The following is a 13,564-nucleotide window of genomic DNA, read 5'->3' as shown; positions in this document are numbered from 1 at the left end:
TGTCACAGCCTACTTAACCAAACCTGAGAAAACAGACCTCAAAGACCTCTCGGATGACATATCATCTGACAAAACACTGTCACAAAAATTATACAGCTTTGGCATAAAAATGCTCTCGCATAGAGAATGTGGCTGCTACGAAGACGCAGAATGTTTAACCAGCACAGCCTTGTATAGGAAATCTGGCTAATCCTCGGTCCTGCTGCATCCAGAAAAAGAGTTCTCAAATCATACCAAGACATAGAAACAATAGCCATGACATTTTAAAAAACAATTTATTGGATACATACTACTCAGACAGAAGTACTACTTTGCAAGCCAAATGTCTATACCACATAGCCCAAAACCTCTCATACAAAAATAATGTAAAACCGGATGAGAACATAGTTGAAAGCTGTGAGGGCAGCCTGGTTAAACTTATAAAACACAGCCTCATTAATCATATGAAGCTATCATTAAAAACTCCTCAACATAAATAACTTTCCTATATGTTCCTACTGCAACTATTGGACATTCATGCCTCCTATGAAGATACTTTCAATGCAACTAAAAGTTCTATAACAGATGTAAAAGTTGGATATTACAAAAACATGTTGGACAATGAACGCCAAGAAGAAAAAGAACTTCAAGCACAATTAAATATTGACACTCCTGAGTCAACTTTCTTTTACAGGAAGTCAAGAACCACTTGGAGACACACTCATGGTAAATTAGGCAGGATTCGCCATGACTGAAGTACAAAACACAATTTGTCAGTATGAGAAATCTGAAGAAAACTTTGCTGTACTGCAATTACAACTAAATAATGAGCAGCATCACATTTTCATAGAAGTAACTAAAGTAATTGGACATGGTGTGCAGCACAAAACTAATACTTGTGCCTGTTAAAACTATAAACCTATACTACTCATGTAAGTGGTCAAGCTGGTTCAGGCAAAATAATCTTAATAAAAATCATCAGCAAGTTACTCCAACAATTGAAAAACAACAAGCTTTCAGTTATTGCAACTGCACCCATAGGTTTAGCTGCCTAACACATAAGTGGTGTTACTTTACACCGATTGCTACTCCTTTCAGTAGAACACCAAAAGAAATTGGACTAATACAAACTTTCAGTAGAAGCTGCTATGGAGCTATACAGAGTTGTGAAACAAATGAAAATGCTCCAAATAGATGAGGTGAGCATGGTCTCCAACCTAATGTTGGCTTTGACTCATGTCAGATTGCAAGATGGCCTCAAAATGGACTGCGAAGAACTCTTCAGAGGAAACACATCATTGTTTTCAGAAATCTTCTTCAATTAACACCAGTAAAAGGTGAACCTATTTTTAAAACCTTAAGACACAAACTGTGCCGTAACACACTTGGCAGCATAGGAAATGTAAATCTCAGGCAACATTTCCAATACAGAGAACTAACTGAAAAGATGCGTCAGTCTGCAGACCTCACCTATGCCAATATTTTGAAAAGTATTCAAATTGCTGTGCTTTCTTTTTTTAAATTTGAATAGTTTTTATTGAAATATATAATACAGTAATAAAGTCATTGGGCCTAATTACGAGGTTGGAGGTAGCCATGGAGCCTCCAAAACCCTACCGACTCAGCCCTGGTGAATGGAGCAATTACCGGTCCATTCCGAGGTCGGAGGGACCGGTAATTCCCCATTCACCAGGGCCATTCCCCATTCCATAGTGCTCAATGGGAATGGGGAAGGCGCTAATAAGGGTACTGCAAATTGCGGTACCATTATTAGCTCTAGAGTCCCATTGCGGGTCCCGTCCTTAACGCCTGCAAAAAACAGTGTCCGAGTGATTTGATGGAAGGCCATGTTGTTGTTTTGAAGATGTACTTGTATTTCTTTCTGTAGTTGTGTATGCATTTTCAGTACACACTTCTGTGGTTGTGGTGATTCATGGAGTAGCAGCTGCTTTCAATTTCTTTGCTCGTACTGTTGTGAGATCACGTATAACTTGTATTTGGACTAGTTTTCTTTTACAAAGTTTGCCTTTTTCGGGAACAGGGTACATTTTGAGATGGGTTGTGTAGAGGGCAGGTAGTGTGTTGTACTCCATGATGCAAGGAATGTCAGCTTTGACTTTGCTTTCATCAAAATTGACTAGAAATAGTCCTACAAGTGTATGTAGCCGTAACAGTGCTACATAACTCATGCCTTCTTTAAAGACTGTGCTGCCAATGTCCACCAATGCTTGATCTAGTGTTAGACCTTGCGATTTATGAATAATGGAGGCATATGCTAGACACAGAGAAAACTGTACATTCATGTCTCTCAAAAGAAGGAATAGGGCAGTTGAGTGTCCTATCCTTTTAAGTTCGGAAAGTTTGTCAAAGTGGATGTTGACAAATTGAATTTTGTTGTCAGGTGGGTATGTCTGGAAGCCAACAACTGTACTAAGTGCTCCATTAACTAACCCTAGCTCCACATCATGGTTACACTTGAGCATTACTCCACAGTTTAAACTAGAGTGTTGTAGATAGCATTTTCTAAGCTAGTTAATTATGCTGTGGCTTGTTTACACATAGGTACTCTCAAACCGTGCATGTCTAGTTTGTCTGTCGAGTACATTTGCACTAGTGGTTACATTTGTTTTATCAACGTTGTTTCATTGAATTGTGCACAGCTTGCTAGGGTTTGCATTAAGAGCATACATTTTACATTTCTGTGTGCTAATTGGTCCATGACATCAGTAGCAAATGTGTTATGGCCGTGTAGCTCATGGATGTGTCTGCTACTTAAGATAGACTGTGCTTCCTTAGAAAGCACACCTTCAAAAATATTGTCTTGAGAAGCCTTGTAATAACTACCCACTTACCATCTGGAGCAACTGAAAGTAAGCGTCCCCCAATAAGGCAGAAAGCCCTCCTTACTGAGAGGCAATAAAGGACACACCCCAGGAGGGAATGAGACCACAACCAAGTGCGGGTGAAGTTAAAAGGTTTTTTATCTAAATCAAATAGGGCATGCAAAGGACTCTGCAAGCTCCGAGAGCGCTCTGTCTGACAATAGCAAAGACAGTCAGTTATATTACAAATACATGTCATGCATGAGGTAAGCTATAGGGGCCACACTGTCTTGGGGATTGGATGGCGATGTCTAGCTACTATGTAGAATATAGGTTCGGTGCTCCATGATTGGCGGAGATCCACGTGGTGGCATTACAACGTGCTTGGGTCAGCTGGGCTCATCAGGGTGGAGCTCTTGGGCACTGGCTGTCAATGGAGATTCACAGCGATAGTTCTAGAAACTTGCCCTTGTGGCCTTTCATACCCATTCATCACACTCATCTATATAAAGCTGTTATTAAACTTCTAACACATTAATCTAATACCTGGGTCGGGACCCAGGAAAACAGTATGCAATACGAGGCTGTTTCCATACATCATCAGAAAGTTGTCAGTAGCAAGGGGTCCAGTCTCATGGGTCCAGGTGTCTTGGCAGGGGACATGGGTCCAGCTATCTTCATCATTTTATTCTGTTTGATGCAGTAAATAGTGACTCTGGGGGATGTTTGCACAAGGACGGATAACTGCCTTTGTGGTTTGTTGGATTTGGGGTGAACTGGGATACCATTGGGTCAGAGGGGGCACCTGGCTGGCACCTCAAAGCAGTTCCAGCAGGAATGTGGGGAGGTGAGGCTGTGCTGCTCGAACACCAGCGAGCCTCTGCAGGCCTTGCCGGAGGAGGGGGAGATGGCCTTGTAACTCTGGGCAACTCTCTATTCATGGGGCTGCACAATGTGCCGTTGGAGGGGATGAATGCTAAAGCTGGGAGCATTAGGGAAATTACACATTTCTGCCGGTTACATATGTTTACAGTACTAAGTTCATGACAGTGGAGATTTTTCAATATCCCATGCAGTACATAACATTAGCCGAAGGCGAACGAATAACAAAACATGAGGTAGTAGAAGGTTGGGTCATACACTCAGGAGCATAAAAGCAACATGTTAATCTAACGTTTCAATTATACTACAAACTGATTTGATACCCTATGCAGTTTACATGTAATACGACATATTTTGTTACATCACACACAAGCATTTTATATATTGCTTTTTCAATTATCCTTTTTACAATAGAAGCAAACATTGGTTGGCACAGAGTGAATATATCGAGTAGTGATACACTGGGCTTTGGAACATGAAAGCAACTTGAGAGTGTACAGGGTCACTTTACTTTAATATAAGTAGTTTGTATTATACATTTACCATTAATTACTACACATTCTTTAGCAACAGGAATAAGGCTGACTCGAGGGTTTAGTATGTATGGTTAACACTTCATCTGGGGAACTGGGCAGGGGGGTCAGGGACACCATATATTACTCTTGCAGGGGTTAGGCGCTGGGCCGGGGTGTGTTTGAGAGGGATGGTTCTTGTTCTTTTCCAGACTCCAACGACAAGTCCAGTCACTCATAGGGCAATGATGTACTGCAGAAGGTAAATGATTCAGTGTTTGTTCTGTTACTTGTTTGTGACTAGTTGCTCATGGGAACGGGCTTTCAGTGGATCTGCCATGGGGTGGAGGCTGGGGGAAGTGCAGGCCTCTCTGTGTGCGGTCAAGTGGGGGCCGAGCTGCAGCTTTGTATGCCAGCTATTCTGCATAGGCCTGGGTTCAGCACACTTGAAATGGAGTCTTGCTTATTATAAAATGGTATCTTATGTTATGCCAGGCTACTGGCTGTGCAGCCTCATGTATCGGTCCGCAGCCGCCCTGCATCCTGGGCCCAGGTGCATGGGGGGCTGCCGACGAGTCATGAGCCTCACGTATGTGGGCTATGTAGGGGAGGGGGGTCTTACAGACCTATCATCCCATACACTACTAAACTCTACAATCTCCTTATCAGCCTGGCTTTGAAGAGCATAACTGCCAATTGGAAGGACTCTCGTTGCTTGTGTATCAGAAGCTGGTGGAATAACATATGTCTCACGCAAAGAATGGAACTGTGTATGGCAAAAATCTAAACTCTATACTTAAGTATAATGCTAAATGGTCTTTTTTCATCAGCTATCTGGATCACTTTAATGTAACCACACATGGACAGTGACCTCTTAATACCTCTTACACTCCTTGGATTCTCCTTGCATTTTTTTTATATATGTTTTTAACTCCTGATACCGTAATGAATATTTTAATTATATGCAAAAGTGCCATATCCTCTTTACTTAGCTCCCCTTGATTCCCCCCTCGCCCTTCTATCTCTTGTTTGTTTTATGTTTGTCTCGTGTTTGTCCCCCCCTACTTAAACAATTGTATTGCAGAAATCTTTCAATGATAAGTTGTTCACATATATGGTTATATATTTCTCTTTTGTGTTTAATCGTAATGCTACGCTGGTCAATTGACTTATTAGCAAAATAAGCGTATCCCACATTCTTTTACTTGTTCTTTATAATCGCTCTCCACTTACTATTGTCGTTTAACAGTTTAACCAATGTATTACTGCATTATGTTTATAAAAAAAATGGGCCTCATGAGAAGGTGGGAGGTAAGGGATTACCGGCACTGGTAAGGGCACGGGTGCCGGTAATCCCTTACTGCCAGGCACCCAAGAGTCTAGTAGCTGTCTACAATCACCACAACATAATACACACATGCACCCAACAATCTGCACACTTTCCAAAACCAACACACATAACCAAACCGCCAGAGTCCCTGTCCACCTCTGCGCACATGTTATTGCAGGACTTCCAACCTTTCACATTCCACTCCCTTAACCTAAACCGCCTGCTACCTTGTATACTTCTTTACACATATTATTACTCTACTTAAACCAGTGGCCATGCACCCAAGACACTAGTACCTTGCCACAATTAACACAGCATAATGCAGACATGCACCCATCAATCTACACACTGGCCACTACCCACATACATAAGCCAACTGCCAGAGGCCCTATCCACTTCCATACACATACTATTGCACTGCTTGCAACCATTCACATTCCAGTCCCCTACCGTAAACTGCCTGCGTCCCTCTATACTTCTCAACACATACTATTACACTACTTCAACTAGTGGCCAAACTCTTGGTTGCATGGCCGGAGATACAGCCATGTACCCAAGAATCTGCCAAGTGGCCACAATCCTCGGGGCAGTCCAATAACCCAGCAACCACACAACCTCTCCACTTCTCTACACATAGCTTACTCTACTTCAACCAGTGGCCAGACTCGAGGCTGCATGGCCTCCGGCTATGCACCCAAGAGTCTAGTAGCTGGCCACAATAACAACATCATCATACAGCCATGCACCCAACAACTTGTACAATGGCCACAACCCACACACATAGCCAGCCGCCTCAGGTCCTGTCTACTTCTGTACATATACTATTATAATAATAATAATAATAATAATAATAATAATAATTACGCATTTATGTAGCGCTAGGAACCCTCAGGTATCTGAGCACTGCTTATTATTACCTACGGTGTGTGGTGCTCGTTTATCGACCTCGGAAGGATGAAAGGCTGAGTTTGGCCCTGCCAGATTTGAACCTGCGTCGGCAGGCTCTGCACTGATGTCAAAGCGAGCGCTCTACTCGCTGTGCCACTTGACCGGCTATTACACTACTTCACGCCAGTAGGCAGACTCAAGAGTCCAGCAGCTTGTCACAAACTCCACAGCACAATACAGCCTATACAAACATCCTCATCATCTACATTCTACACCCACACCCCTACCATAATGAAGCCTGCCTGCACACACCACATAACCTACTCACCTCAGGACTGTAGGGTATTTTGTGTAGATTTGGGGCCTGACGGTATTTTCTTACCGCCAAAAACAAAGGTAATTTAGCAATGACTACTCCTTGCATTTAGATTGGGTTTGGCTTTATGGTGGTATAGTGACTATGCATTATTTCATTACACAGATACATTTTGTTGGTAAGCATTTGGTTGTGGTATAGTGATGCGCATAGCTTTCTTTTTTTATTTGTGGCCCTAATATACAAAACCCCCTTCTTCTTGCTTGGTCTGTTCGTGTGATCACTAGAGAGGCCTCGGGCCTACATTTATGGATACCACAATTTTCACATATAGCATTCACAAACCCCTGTGGTATTATCACTGATGTATTTACATTAGTGAGATTATATTTCCAGAGGCCTCTCTCTCTGCTGATTCATGTACACTCAGCAGACTATTGTATTATATTCCACTACGAAGCCACACACACATACCCTGAGTGGAATCAAGCACACAGCTATTTATAATTGCTAATGACATTACTGCATAGGAGATTTGGCACGTATATTACCTAATAACCTCCCTTTTTTTGTATGGCATAATTTAAATGCACCAAAGCAAAACAGAAGGAAAAACACCCTTACACAGTCTGTGAGTTATAACAGTTTCATTTCAAAATAATACATTACCAGCTTTGCGAGGCAGTCTTTTCTAAAATAAACAGAAGAGAAACAAATACAATAATACAACGCATTTCATTGTTTACATTTGCAACAATAAAAAGAACAGTACATCAATATGACTGTAATTATATGGCAACATTATATTGTGGCATTTAAACACAGTGATTACCCAGCTATATTTTTTCCTGCCTGAAACAGACTTCATTCACACGACACTCATTCAAATTTTACGTGATAATTACCAGTTGTTTGTAGCATTTCAGCATGCAAAATCTCCTGGCTTGTCGCCTCCGAGCAGTGACCCAGGGCTTTCTTTTTCTTTAAAGCACACAGCGAGAACATGCAGTTCAATCTGCAATCTGCAATTCCCAAGCCGGTGCCAAGTGAGACCAAAATAGCCAGTCTCTGAAGGGCACTGGTCCAGCTCCTCACAGCAGCCCAGCAAATGCCACCTCTCTGCAGCTCTGCAAAATATCTTCTCCCCTTCATTCTCTCAGAGCTACCCCAAGAAACATCTGTTACATCCCACAGGCTTACGTGTCACCAATCAAATTCACAATATCATATCCTCTGTCCTCAACAATAGCACACATTTACAGTAGGAAACTTTATCTAACTGATTTCCTGGTATGCGGAGTGATTTCCTTCAAAGACAGTGAACAGAGCAAAGAAAAGAAAATCGAAATGCACGTTTAAAAATGAATCTCAGCCTGCCTCCTTTTTTCTACATGGAGAGCACATTATAATGTTAATAAGTTAGAATCAGTGTTAGTATTTGTTAATTAAGTTAGTCAATTAGATAACTAATGTGGTCTCCTGTGAATGAGGCATTTCAAGTGAGAAAAGAGAAGAAAAAAAATAATATTATGCTTTTAAATCTGTAACCTGCCCTCATTTGCATATCCATATGTTACACTGGCAACATCTGGCTGGCTATATGTGCCACATTATAGCAAAAATGTGATCCCATGCAGTGGCACTGCACTCCAAAATACAATAAATTATACTACAGGACCTACCCGTGAACTACTACGCCGTGTCCGCAGCCACTGCAACCACAACAGTCTTCTTCCACCTGAACAAATACATGATATGAACCATCTTTCACTCCTGCATACTTTCCAGCCCCTCAACCCAGCACCAGACATGTTTTCCTGTCATGTTCACCACCGCGGATACAACATGGCGGGTGTTTCGGAAAGATATGATGCACATCACGCTTTTCACCAGCCAATCAGCAATCACGGCGTATGTCCGCGGACATCATGTGGCCGTCCGGCCCAACCAGAGTCCTGTCTGCGGAGCAAACCGGCAAATTGCTCTGCGAAGTGGAACCAGATATCACACATTTTTTGGCACCTACTTTTTGACTGTTTTTTTTAAAAAGACTGGATGGATTTTCACCAAATGTAGAAAATCACACTTTCGGGACCAAGCTGCGCTCCTGCCCCAAATTTAGTGAAAATCCATCCAGTGGTTTTGCCTGTACGTGTGAGCAAAGTTTGTCTCCTTTCAGTCTATGGCCCCCCTTCACGAAACCTCACCAAACTTACCAGAAAAATTCAGAGCGGGCCATATACTTTTTTTCAAAGTTTAGTGAGGATTCATCCAGGGGAGCAAAGTTAAAAGCTGTCCAAAAAGTGCTCTTCCTATGGGTTTAGCAACTTAACCATAACTACACGGCCACTACCGCAGGCCATGTAATATGGGCATATATAACCGTGGGCATAACATTGTTTTATACAGTTAATTTAGTAGAAAATTGTGTGGGTTCTCCTCTGAGAAATGCTTGCATTTTAGGTCTTTTTTCTACAGCTTTTCTTTAAAATTGTGCTGGAAAATGCACCACTTCCAACCCTTGTTTAATTGCTGGTCCCTCCTTATCCAAGTCACCCATGATTCCTCGCGCCTGCTGGAACATACACTTACGTGCCACCACTTTACCAGTTCACCAGCGGCCACTGAGTCCTGCTCTTGCTCAGACCTGCGCCTGCTGGGCTTACTTATGGGGTGATTAACTCCACATCCTACCCAAAAGTACGTGCACACCTTGTAGAGTTGACTGGAGGCCGCTGGGTATGTAACAATTCGTTCACTTTGCTATGAACATTAATATTATCAAACTTAAATAAGCATGATTTAATTTGAGCTGAATGTATTTGTGATTCGGCCATACCTTCATTACAGGAGCGCAAGGGTCGTAATGAGGCCCAATGGCTTTTTTCTGATTAGAATCCAGTAAGAGCTCAGAAAACAAAACATATTTTTATGAGCATTTCTTCCACCCTGCCTTAACAAATCAGATGGTGGAAAGAGGCTAGGAACCTTTAGCAACAATCAATGAACTTTAGCCATGTGATGTTACGCCAATCGTCTCTCCGTGCGAGGACCTGGATCATGTTTTGAGTTACCATTGCCTTAGGATTTGACCAAATGCCAATCCAGTGTAATAATGGGTCCTGGTGCCATGCATCTGCCAAATAATTGGCTCCAAGCTCGACATTCACAGCAAACGTGGGTGCTGAGCACGGCAAGCCAAGCAGTTTCTTTAAAAAAGTATTTTCCACTGGAGAACATTAATTTCTTTCATACCCCCAAAGAAAACTCCTATAGTAAGTTACAGTCCGTGTTTGAGCATTATACACATTAATTATGAGATGAAGCTGTTGCCCGTGACACATATGTATAAAATGAGGCACCCCCGACACTGACTGGTGCATTTTAATTTGTGTTTTATGTATGTATGCATCACCCTCCCATGTCGCTGTAAAACAAATTCCAAAATAATCAAATTCATACCACTTTGGGATTACAGACCCATTACTAAACATTTTAGGCATTTGGATTTTCTTATTTAGCCCTGTGGCACATGACATGGCAGCTGACTTTGTTTTGTTAATTTTCAGATCCAAATGTGTCATAAAATCTGTGTACGCATGAATTAACCTCTGCAAATCATTGTGGGTATGAGCGATTGGAATCGTATTGTCAGCATACACTAACAAAGGAAAGTCCTTATTGCCCACACGCGTATGATTTTCATTTGAATCTACAAGAGCTTCATAGAGACCATCAGGACGTATCCCTTCAAACTAATATATTAACTTAACTACATCTAGTGCACTGACCGAGCTCCCTCTAGCAAACACACACCTGGTTTCCTCCATGAATTAATTGCAGAACCCTAGAAATACCAGTGGGACAACCTAGGGATCCAAGAACCGTCCAGATCTTATGCAAAGCTAAATATATAGGTCCATATCTTTGTGGCGTTGATTTGCTTATGATATCATACACCAATTCCAATTTGCATAGCAATAAGACTGCTGAAAGGTTGAACACTTGTAAATGGCACCTTTATTTATGCATTCCCAGTGTTCATTGCTTCTTTTAAGAAGAGATCCTTGTGGTAGTTCTTTTTTTCAGGATGACAACAGAAAGTCTTACATTTACCTTACTCAGTATGTATCTTATTCCTTGAGTGTACTGCATCAGACCTTATGAAGTATTGGGATAAAATAATTATGATGTCATGCTCATAGAGACTAGATACAAAAACATTTGTGTTAGCTACTTACTAGCAGTACACTACAGAATTCAGGTAAAAAAACATGTACTCCAAAAACACAGAGCATTTGTGGTAGGCAAACTGGCAGGGACTTTCCCTATGGACCTCTGGCCTAATCAAATTTGGACATGCCCTGCGATTCTTCAGTGGTAGAGAAAGTGTATTACATACAGTGTATTACAAATTAGAACAAAAAGTCATAATGTAGGTCGCAAATCGCATCAGGAAATCATGTGGCAAAATATATTTATATGAAAAATAGTAGGAGGTAGAGCGATCCATTTGATAAACTACTATACAAACAATGATAAAACCAATCGCAATGTAAATAAACAACATTTGCTAAAACTGTGCTAATCTCGTCCCAGAGCCACGCCAAAGGACACATCCTGGACTGGATTCTAGGGCCACCATCCACATTAACATCAATGCCATTAATCCTATACCCTAGAACGACTGCTTCGTCATTCACTTCACTATCTCCCTTGTGAAGCTCATCAACCTCTCACCTGTGCCACTGACCCCTATTTTAGTTTGCAACACCCCAAAACGTAAGCATGAGAACCTTAAAGCTGCCCTCCTGACAGCCTTTAGCTACTATGTACCCACTCCTAGCCAATCAGCACTTGACGTAGCCACCCAATATCATGACTGCTTGCACCAGGCCCTGGATTTACACACTCCTCTCAAATTCAAAATCCCTAAACCTCATAAGGCCAATAACACCTGATTTGCTGAGGACCTGGTCCACCTATGCAGAGAAAAAAGAGCTCTCGAACACCTCTACAAAAAAAGAAAACTCTCCCAAGAATTGTCAGGCCCTCGCTAGCTTGGCCCACAACTATAAAAAAGCAGTCCTCACTTGCAAATCTAATAACAATGATGACCAAATTACCAATGCCAGCTCCAAACCTAAGTAACTTTTCTCTATCCTCAGGGAGCTATAAACCCACAGTCTTCCCACTGTCAGCACACGCACCAACAAGGAGTGGTGTACCACTATCCAAGAAGCAAATGGCACATACCATTAGAACTTTCAAACCATCCAACTGTAAAGGCGACTCATGTCCTGGCCATATGGTGAAGCTCTGCGCTCCCACATCCACGCCTTTCATCTCTGTCTTTGCTAATCCATCCTTCGCATCCTGCACAGTGCCCTGCATAATAAAATCTGCCTGGGTCACCCCCCTCACTAAAAAAAACCTAAACTAGACCCTTCCACCCGACCAACTACTGCCCAATCACTACAGTCTCCTTACTACTGAACATCCTGAACCGCCTAGCCTCCACTCAAATACAGCAATGCTAGAAACCAACCTCCTGCTGGCTTCCGCCCCAAGCACAGCACAGAAACTTCCCTACTTGACCTAAAAATACAAATGGACTCCATCCGATATACTGGCAACCTAGCAATCCTTCTTTTACTTAATCTCTCAGTGGCCTTCGACTTGGTTGATCATGATATACTTTGCCAACACCTCAAACAGCACTTCCATGTCTCCCCAGAAGCCATGTCAGTGGTCGGACCATGTGGGTGTTCATAGGGACATCTGCTGCGGAGCCATCCCAGCCCCACTTGGCATACTACAAGGATACTGTACTTAGCCTATTTTTTACAACAACTACACTAAACCTCTCTTTGTCCTCCTCGATTCTAGAGGAATCATCGACACCAACTTTGCAGATGATACCCAAATTCTCATACCACTCTCTGACAATCACGACACTGATACTATCAACATTAACGCTGTTTACAGCACCATTCAAAATTGGATGGCCACTCACAGCCAATGCCTGAATGATGAGAATATAGAGCTTCTCATCATTTTTCCTCCACAATTAATCAGACACCTTGATTCCATTTTTTCATCATTTTGCATTGATGGCACTCCCAACCCGGTCTCCAAGCAAATAAAAACCCTCCGGTTCTACCTCAAAGCAGACCTCACAATGACCAGAAAAGTTAATTCTCTTGCCTCCTCCACTGCTTACACAGCCAGACTTATTTCTCTGAGTAGGCAGCTCCTCTCACCAAGCAACGACATTAGTCTTACTCGAGCCCTAATCTTCTCCAAACTTGATTACTGCAATGTCCTACTTATGGGTACTTCAAATGAAAACCTGTCCAAACTGCAGCTACTACAAAACAAAGCATGTCATGCTGTCCTCAGCCTCAAAAGGGTCTGACCACATATCGGCTGCCAGACGCGAAGTCCACAGGCTACCCATCAAAGCCAGGGTGGAATTTAAAACACTATCCATCACTCACAACTGTGTTCAAAAGGTGGCCTCCCAATACCTCAACAACAGCATCACGCAAACCTTTCTCTCTTGCACTCTCAGATCTAACTCAAATACTTATCTGTTCACCCCATGCTTCAACCGAAAAAGGGCAGGAGGAGTCAGCTTCTGTGTAACTGCTCTTTCTTGATGGAACGCTCTACCGGTGCACATCTGTAATGAGCAATAGTTCCCGACCATTAAAAACGTACAAACACCTGGCTGTTCGACAAACACAAGTAACTATTGTTTGTGCTATGTATTACTGTATTGACCAACCTGTACTTGTTTGTTACATATAATGCAGTACTAACGGTGTGAAAG

Source organism: Ambystoma mexicanum, chromosome 6q, assembly GCF_040938575.1.
Source record: "Ambystoma mexicanum isolate Mex_15411 chromosome 6q, UKY_AmexF1_1, whole genome shotgun sequence".
NCBI classification, from domain to species: Eukaryota; Metazoa; Chordata; class Amphibia; order Caudata; family Ambystomatidae; genus Ambystoma; species Ambystoma mexicanum.
This window is presented reverse-complemented; position numbering follows the sequence as displayed.